Raw genomic sequence first — 10,000 nt, 5'->3', positions numbered from 1 at the left:
AAGCAGTGGTGGTGGGTTTCTTTCGTTATCATGAATAACATTAGAATGAGGTCTTCAGATACTTTTATATGAAGAACTTAGTAGTGAATCATAGAACAGTTTGGGTTTGAAGGGAAATTTAATGGGTATCCAGTTCCAATACTCCTGTCATGGGCAGGGACATCTTCCACTAGATCACATTGCTCAGAATAATTTAGTTTCTCATATCTAAGTTCTCAGAACAACACTTGTGCTTACTTAAAAGAAGTGAGTGCAAAAACTTTCCCCTAAATAATTTTTTAAAAACCACAGACAAGCAAATATCCATTATACATAGCTCATTGCAATTATAGCAGTTGCATCTGTTTGCTAGAAAATACTTACCTTCCGTATTTCTACAAAGCAGAAAAATAAAGACATATCCTAACTATGATGCTAGTTATTAAGAAGCTGAATTATGCTTTTCATGGAGCAAATGGAGACAATGTCAAAGCATATGGAAGATTTTTGATCCTAGTGGTTATATCCAATTGTAGGTTCATGCATTTGTTTAAAATATATCCTTTTTTGCTATTTTCTTTTCTTGTTTATAAAGTGTATACGTATATATCTGTGGGGGGGGGGGGGGGGGTGTATTTCAGAGACTGAATGTTACATACAAATCTGCATTTCCAAGCAGCCACTAACAAGCACGTGGGAAGGAAGTGAAATTTGGGCCACTATGTCTGAGCAATCTGGTGAGAACCACTGTGTAATATACAGACAGAGGATACAGCATTACAGACCTGTTTCTCTGATCTTGCCAGTCTTCAGTTGCATCTCCAGCCTTGTCATACAGTCCTGATGAAAAAGCTGTTTTCTCTCACTGGAGGGGAGTAAAATTTTCTTTGATGGTTGTTTCAGATTCTCCTAAAAACTTATATAATGGAAGATTGTAATTTTACTGCCTTCTGGGCCTGCCATAGTGGCGAACTGGACAGAAGAGCCTGGGCCTGAGATTTATTACAGATTTATAATGTTTATGGGTCAGAAGAGTCAAGGGGAATCAATGGAAAATTGGTCACATGTCCCATTAGAAGAATGAATGGTACTGAAGGGAATTATTTGAGTTCCTAAACCCTTTCAAAGTTAAAGACCCTAAAATCAACAGTTACCCTCCCTCAAACTTTAATTTTACTTATAATCAGTGTGTATAATTAACAAGAATATGGTGACCTTAGATGAATGTCAGGCTGTTTCAGTCGTTTGCCCTCTGTACAACCATGTGTATGAAGAATGTTATCTAGGTGTCCCCTACAAGACTATCAAAACTAATCTACAACATATTTCTTAAAAGATGCATTTTAACTATAGTTACATATCTGAGACATTGTGGAGTATAAAATTATTAATGTGTAAGTGTTACATCTCTGAGAATCAAGAGAAGCAAAAACTCATGCATTGAAATTGAAGAATACCAACAAACAAAAATTAGTACAGGAGGGCTGTATATATTAGTCAGATGCTGCCAAAAGCCTTTCCAGTATTTCCTCTAAGCAGAGTAAAGACTGGTCCAGGAAACAAGCCAGACAATCCTAGTAGTTCCTGATAGTACTAATATAAATTAAAATATTGTATTGCAAGTTTTACTATTTCTATTTGAAGCTATTGAAGACTGAATGAATCAGAAGTGAAAATCAGAGTAAGAATTTCATATTGCGTGGGAGTGTTGGGGAGAAGAAAAGCTACTAGTCTGAAAAAAATGTTTAAACTTTTAAGAATTGTAATTTTTTTTTGTCTATTGTGTAGTCAAGCAGTAATGAAAAGGGGATGTATTTATTTTTACAGTCCAATTTAACACTCTATGCCTGAAACATCAGTAAAATCTGAAGGAAAGTATTCATGCAGATGAAAAGGACACAGTGGTCATAAATTATTTCAGTGAATACTCTTTATGTAGGTAAAATTTTTGAAGATGCCTGAAGGCAAAAAACCTTGAAAATGTAGGCAAATAAACTAGTATGTCAACTAATATATCATAGGGAAGTTTGTCTCTCATGGCACAGACATAGTCTGCAGCTAAATGATAAAAAGTACCTTGGATTAGAATGAGGAAATCAAATGGTAATAATATTTCTTTTAGAAAATAAGGACAAAATATTGTGAAAGGTTGAGAACATTTTTAAGTTGTGGTATCAAAGTCTAATATTCTGATTAGATTCTCTCCACTATTTTGTTTCATATCAAAGCTTAAGCACAAATAAAAGATAAAGATAAGTTTTTGTTTTATTTTTTGTGTTAGGAGTTGTGTCATGACGAGTTTTTCAGCAGGTTCTTTTCGCTTCCAAACTGTTTGAGGCCTAGAACACCTACTGCAGGCAACTGAGGATGGGTGCTATTTACCAAAGTCTGCAACATCAATGTGTTTTTCACATTCCTACAGCGAATGTCTGACAAAAAAAAAAATAAAGTCGTGCTATAGTGTTTTATATGCTTTTTATTTTTAAAAGAAATCAATTCATATTTTCCACATAAACATTGTCATGTTACCTCATTTCTCCCTAGTCCCTATCAAACAGATTGTATTTTTTTAATACAGTGAGCATTAATAACTGTATCTATATATATGTGTGCATATAAATATATAAGTAGCTTCACAATAACTTATTTTGTCTGAGTCTGAGTCGAAACAAGATCAAGCAACACTGCCTAGCTTTATGGCTCATTTTGTATTTCAGTAGCATCTTTCCTGTCTTTAAAGAAATCTCTTACTGTGAGAGGAAAAATGGATAAAGATTTTCAAGGTCTTTCTGTTGCTTTCTTTGTCATATTTCTTGTCTCCTGTACAATGAATAGTTAGATCCAGTACAGTGTAGTGAGGAAAGCTGTACTTCATGAAACAGCCAGATCTATGGACTTTATTTCAGGATTGATTTTTTTTTTTTTTTTTTAATTATTGTATAAGGATATAGGCCAGGCACTGAAATTAAATATTTGTGTCATAAATACCTTTTTGCCCCATTTTTATTTTCTGATGTCAGGAATAACACAAGTATTTTATTGCCATATCACCATTATACCTGAGTTCACAACTTCTAACTTCTGGGTAGACTTCATATGCAGCAGAACCACCTGGTAACTACTAAGATTCAATAAATGCAGGAGTCCATCTGTGGGTATTTATTTATGACCACTACTTGCAGGACTTCCCTCTGGACAAGCTGGAGTCCTGGGGCTGTGGTAGAGGTTCTCCAGATACCTGTTACACTTTCCCTTTAGCTTCAGGGCATCACTCCTCTACAGGTTTGCTTCTTGTGGGAAAACTCCTTTCATTTTATTTCTGCCATCTTGGTTTTTTGAATAGTTTCTTAGATGGGAAAAAGGCCAGCATATTTTATATAGGAAGTAAAAAACAACTCCTGAAATTTTTTGACTTTCTTACCTCAAGACTTGTTCTGGCAATTTGTTCTGGTTTTCCATTTTTATGTAGTTTAAGAAGCCACTCCAAATTCCACTGTTAGATAATTTTTATGTTTGACAGCCAGTTAATGTAATTTTATTTGCTGATAAGTGAATAGATCTTAGTTAAAATGTGTAGTAATCCTTTCAGAATTTACTTCAACTTTCATATTCTATAAGGAAATAAATATTTTAATAACATCTTATTGATTATTGGAATGTGTAACAAACACATCCCAACATGTATTGATTTCTAGTAATTATTGTAAAACTGCATGCCTAGTTGCAGCATTGATTCCAAATGGATGTGAAGCAGTGTATCTCTCCTCCCCCTTTCAGGAGGTGGGATACTTGTTAAATTAATCAGATGGGAAAAGACAGCAGATTGGATAATTTCAGATAGTGGAATAAAGCCATGAAGTCCAGTTTCTCACATTTCTGAGAGCAAGTAGTGACCATGGGATGGAAAAATCAGAAGTGGCATTTGAAGATTAGTAAAGTCAGTAGGACCAATTAATTAAGACAATGAACCAGAAGAAATTTAATTTACCTGAGAATCTAAAGAGAAAAGAGAAGAAAAATTCTAATCACATTGTGGGATTTTGCTCTGTTCCTTCTTCAGATGATATTATCATATTAATGGAAATGTTTACGGAAAGAAATATTGGAATATCTAAATAAAAAATAAATAAATAAACCCCACAAAACAACAACAACAAAAAAACCCCACCCTTTCATGTTTTCTTTATGCCTTTTTTCTTTGTGCCTTTTTTCTTCAGGTGTCTGGTAAGTGTAATGCATTCCAAAAACTAGAGAGAGCATAAAGCAACTTACTAAACCAAACTCACCAGTATCTCTTAAAACTTACTGAGTACTATCAAGGGTTTAGAAGGTGGCAGCATTTCACCCTGGCCCATCACCTGTTATACAAACACTTACTTAGCCCAGACATAGGTGAGTACTACAAAAAGACTTCCAGTTACTCCCTGACCATACAGTAAAGGTTAGAACAGAAAATGCAGATGTTGCTAATGTTTTACACATTTACAGGAATACTGGTTAAATGTGGGCAATATTTTCTACTTTCTCATGCAACCAGGTTTTTGAAACTACATTTATTCGGTGAGTTTGATTTCCTCATGTTCGTCATCACGAACAAAAGCTAAAGCTTTACAAATACAGAGGTATTCTGAAAAATTAAAGGTGTCTATTGTGGCGTTTTTGAACTACTGAATGTTCTAATTTCTCTGCTATGACTCTGCATGAGCGGTTCTGTTTTATTTTTTATGCTTCTCACTCTTTACTTGTAGATTCATACATAAAGATGAATCTGCAGCACATTGTCAAATGAAATTATCCACCAACAACAGCAATAACAGGATCTTCAGCACAGCATAAACAAGCATGCAGAACCACACATTTCATCTGAAATACACATTACCAGCACAGTTGCCCACTTAAGCTCAAGGAGAGGAATTCCTTTCCTCAGCTTCTCCAGCTGACTCTCAGATTTGTCTCTGAAAAGCCTTTCCCTGCAATTACAGAAACAACTCTGCTTGGGCAGTCACAAAGTGAGAATGAAGTAGAGCTGAGATGGCAGTTTTACTTTTATGCAAAACAAAGATAACTGTTTCAAAAGTCCACCTTCATCAAATACTTTCTGAATGTGAGTGGCATTCCTTTTTCCTCAGCAACCGAGTTATTTATTTCCTTGAATTATTTTGATGCGTCTCCTCCCTGGCAGTTCCAGAGCAATTCATTGGCTCAGGTTTTCCTGGCTGCTGAGAAAAAGCACCATTTGCCAAGCTGTACCTCAGGGCTAAGGGAGACCTGAGCAATCTGCTTATTCCAAAGGTTAGCCTATTTTAATAGGAAGCAAAATATGTACCGTAATGATCTGGAGGCAGGGCTGGGATGAGGGGTGGAGGAGAAGGGTGAGATCCCAAACTCATCTGCCCTGTCCAGCAAGGCTATGAGATATTCTGTTAGTTTGACTTTAAGCAAACTGCTGCCTGTTTCACTTTCATTAAAAAAATGCATAAATGAGACAAGTTCTGCTTTCTTACAAGTTGTGTTATGAAAGGTTCACATTGTGTGAAATAAAAGTATGATGCTAATCAACACCTTCTAGTCATTAAGATGCACATTCTATATATAACTTCTGTTCCTTTGTGCAGTGGGATCATAACTTCTATTTTCCCTTTCATTCAAAATGAAATTCTATCACTAAAATATTTACTGCTTCAAAATGCAATAAAAAAGATTGATTTTTTTTTTTAAATCCAGCACTTTTCAGTTAATGAGGCCAAATGACAGCCAAGTGTTAGAGAATTGCAGGAAAAGCAAAATTAAGCCAAATGGAGTAAGTGGGCAAGGGCTGTCATTTTTCACCACCAAGCACTAGTTTCTACAAGCCTTACATCCAATGTAATTGGGACAGTATCTCTCCACACAGGAAATACCTAGTGATTAGACAATTAGGAAGACCTTAATCTAGATCCACCAGTTGGAATAAATCAGTGTCATGCAATTGCAGATGTTGAAAACAAATTCACTTACATGGGAGAAGTTTATACCAGGAGGTAGAATTATGAAGTGGTAATAAGGTAGCAGTTTGTTTGGGTTTTTTTAGTTTTGATTGATTTTCTTTGGGTTACATAGCTTTTTATTTCTTTTATTTTATGATTATTTTGGGGGGATTTTACTTTTTCACTGTGTTTTTTGTAAGTATGGTATTTTTATTATGGTCACATTTTTAACTTGTCAGTAGCTTAACATTAATATCTTCCATTCTAACCTTTGCTTAGAAAAGAAAGTTAGAAGTCAAAAGGAACACTGTTTGGAAAGTGAACTGTGTTTCTTCATTAAATGTGCAGGAAGTGGAGAATAATACCCTACAGATAGATATTTTGGAGGGACCCAACCTACTGTCGAGTGAGGCTTAAAACACGTTGTGCCAACACAGGTGTTCTCAGTCTGAGTCTGGACACTTGTTCTCACAGTCATACTGTTTTGCTTTAATAGTGCAAGACAGAGCCTGAAAACACTGTGATGCATCTCTTTGGGGTTTAGGACTACAGGATTACGTGGTTCGGTTTTTTATCACTGTTGTTCAGCTGACTTACCCAAAGAAACAAGGGTCACCTATTGGAAGTGTAAATGCACTCTCCCATGTATACAAGAAACTTTATGAGATAGCAAAACCCTAAGTCTGAGCATCAAAACATGTAGCTATGAAATGAGTGTGAAAAATGTAAAGCTTCATGCTGATGGCAGAATCCAGAATACACCCCTGCTCCTTAGTGAGGTAAAAAATGGCGAACCATTGGAACCACCTTATGTTTTTCATTCTTCCAAACTAATCTTGTTTCACTTCAGCTGGAAGGAACTGTTTAGAATCAACAAGCTGGTCTATAAACTCCGGAAGAAGAAGGAAGAATGAACATTACATGCTTTTGAGTGCATTTTAAAGGGTGCCATGTAGAATTTATGCACTGAAAATAGGATGTTAACTAGCCCAGCAGAAAGAGCATGATGTCTGATCATATAGTCGTCAGAGTTTCATTTTGCTTTACAAAATGCCTGTAGACTATCTATCTGATCATCACCTGAGACCTACTAATGCAAAAATTATTCTCTCACATATCCTAACTGCATCTAGGCTCTCCTAGTCTACTTCTAGTGTTGAGTAACAGATAAATTCAGCCTACTAAACTGTTTCTCACTTGCTGCTGGCTGATAAATACTAGAATATTTTTTAACCAGATAGCATATAAATCCCTATTTCTTCTCAAATAATGCCACAACCAAAATGATCTTTTGTTGTATTGTAGAGACTAGTCAACAGAAGAAGCTATAAAAATGGGGGAAAGCCTTTTGGAAAAGCACTGCTTGCAGTCTGGTTTCATTCCTTCGGCTTGCTCTCCGTGAACACTTATGATAGTGCATGGGAAAGCACTTTATGCACTGATAAACGAAAGTCTGGATGAAATTCTCCTCATCCATTAACTCTCCAAAAGAGAAGATAAAAGAAAGGAATGTGGTATGTTGCCCTAGCAAAAGGCTCTTTATCTGTTACTAAAATTAAACCCTTTGAAAGTGATGTGTTTTTATCTCAGTCTGGTTCTGCCAGGCTGAGTTGGCACCCCATGGGAATTTTGCATGGCAGTGCCCATGCAGGATTGAGAGTTATATAGTGGAAAACAGGAGGCCTGCCCAAGAGGGACAGCCCTGTAGCTGGAATGGCACACATCTCAATGGAATGGGTTCCTGGGAGAACTTGTTCCCTAGAAATCAGATGAAGAATATGTTTAAATATACCATCCATTGGTCTGGCCTGGGCAACCTACTGTGAAAACAAGATTGCTATCTAGATGAGGCTTCCCTCCTCCACAGTACAACAACCGAAGGGACTGTACAATGGACTTACTGTACATGTGGAGACAATGCCTATGGCTCCACAATCTTTGGCTGAATAGCCCCTTAAGCTTTGCAGGGTGGTAATTTCAACACTGATCAAATTTTTGGCCACACTGGATAATAAAAAATGATGAAGAGAACAGAAGATGTGAAGAAGGGTCCAGACAGCCTAGAAGAGGACTAACACATAATTTCTTTTTTGCTGATGCTTGAGGATAGAGTCCTCTGAACCATGTTTTTGGCATTAGAGTCCACAGATCAAGATGAGACTGCTTTTGTTTAGATAGAATACTAACTATTCCTCAATTAAGAATCAAGAATATCAGGGGTTTTTTTAGTAGCACTAGAGACGAACCCTTCAGTGTTTGGGAAAATTCAATGAAAATGTGTAACTGTCAGAAATGAATTGTTTCAAGGACATGGAAACATGCTGAGCAAATAAATCAAATTTTGAATCAGATTAGGAGCTATTTCAGTGTGAGGAAATGATATATTTGAAAGTCCTTTAGTTTAAAATTCCCTGATCCCCAAATCCCATTGATTTTCTCCCTTTCTTTGTCATGGTCCTTCTGCTGCTTGCATGATTTTATGGTATTTAAATTCTCCCCAGAGAAGATCACAGGCTCATTCTGTTGCAGACTGTACAAACACAGTAAGTAAGCCATTCTTCAGAAGACTCTAAAGGCTTACAATCAACATATATAGGCATGTTAATAGAACAAGATGTAACAATACTCAGTACATGAAACATTTACAAAGAGAAGTGATCTGGTCAAGGTCATCACAAAGATCAGTTGCAGAACCAGCAATATCATCCCAGGCTCTGGACTGGGAGTCTAGGGCTATTGTCACCTCTCAGTGGTTGCTAGATCTCCTTATGGAGAATTTGACTTATAGCCACAAATGCAAATGTATCAAAATCATTTCCACTCAACTGTATTCTCCTCTGTAAATCAGGAACTAGGAGCTATTGCCATGCACTCAACAGCATCATATTAATTGGCCCCATTTCATATTCTTTTTGTCTGACCAATGCAGCTTGACAGTCTCTAATGGGATTTTCAGATGCACACCATGGATTCTTAAGTGATCACTTTTTCTCCCCAAATACATGGGTTTGCTCTTTTTTCAAACCTACTTCTACACCCTTCTGGTATCTAATTCCCAAGCACACAGTGAAATTCTAATTCTTCTTAATCTGCTTTTTTTCAATGATAGTAGTTGCAGAAACATCTAAATAGATGAGTTATTTTTTTTTTCTCGAAATACAATGCTATCTCATTCACTCTTTAAAAACTTATTTTTAAGATAAACATTTTAAATGTGATGATATTAGCAAAATTTTACAAATTTAATACCAAATTAAATGTATTCTCTCCGTGCCAGAGATCATACTCAGTCCCTGTAGCTTGATCATATTACAGATAGATGAGACTAATTATCAGGGATCTAGCATGTACAGAGAATGTAACTTGCTTGCTGAATAAGCAGTGTTGAAACTACTTATTGAATGTTCCTTATCCTTTGGGCTGACATTGTATTTCTAGGATTACATATCTATGTCCTTCATGCATATTCTTCGTAGAGTGAAGATCTCCATTGCTCCAAAGTATAGACGTGTTCAAAAAGTATGGATTAAAAACCTGTTTTGTGTAACAATTGGTGTTCTAAATGGTGTAGACAATAATATGGACTAATCAATATGAAAGTTTTTATATTCATAAAATTGTTGTCATGCATGAAACCAGGATTACCTTTAGTGAATAAATTACCTTTCATGCCTGGTAAAGAAGCAATATGGTAGGGGTTTTTTTATTGTTGACTCAATGCGACAGGATATTTTCAACTGAATCTATATTCATAGGTTATGTTTTTGCAGTAATCCATTGTCTGCTACAGTATTTTTAAAAAAGGATCAACTTATTGTTTTATAGAGAGCTGTATTACACAAGTATCATCATAAAGCCTGTCTGCTTAACTCCTTTATGTGTTTATGCAACATTTGCTGTCTTATTGTTTGGCCTATTCCAAAGCCAAATTTGACTGCAAGTTTAGCTAGATATATCAGGCCACATATGTTTTAAAAAGACCTCAAGGGGTGTTATAAAAATGTTCAGGTATTCCTCAAGAGGTATCTATATAATTTAGTCTATATTTTAAGTCA

Source organism: Chamaea fasciata, unplaced genomic scaffold (genome assembly GCF_029207755.1).
Source record: "Chamaea fasciata isolate MVZ Bird 193981 ecotype frontalis unplaced genomic scaffold, bChaFas1.0.hap1 SCAF_5, whole genome shotgun sequence".
NCBI lineage: Eukaryota > Metazoa > Chordata > Aves > Passeriformes > Sylviidae > Chamaea > Chamaea fasciata.
This window is presented reverse-complemented; position numbering follows the sequence as displayed.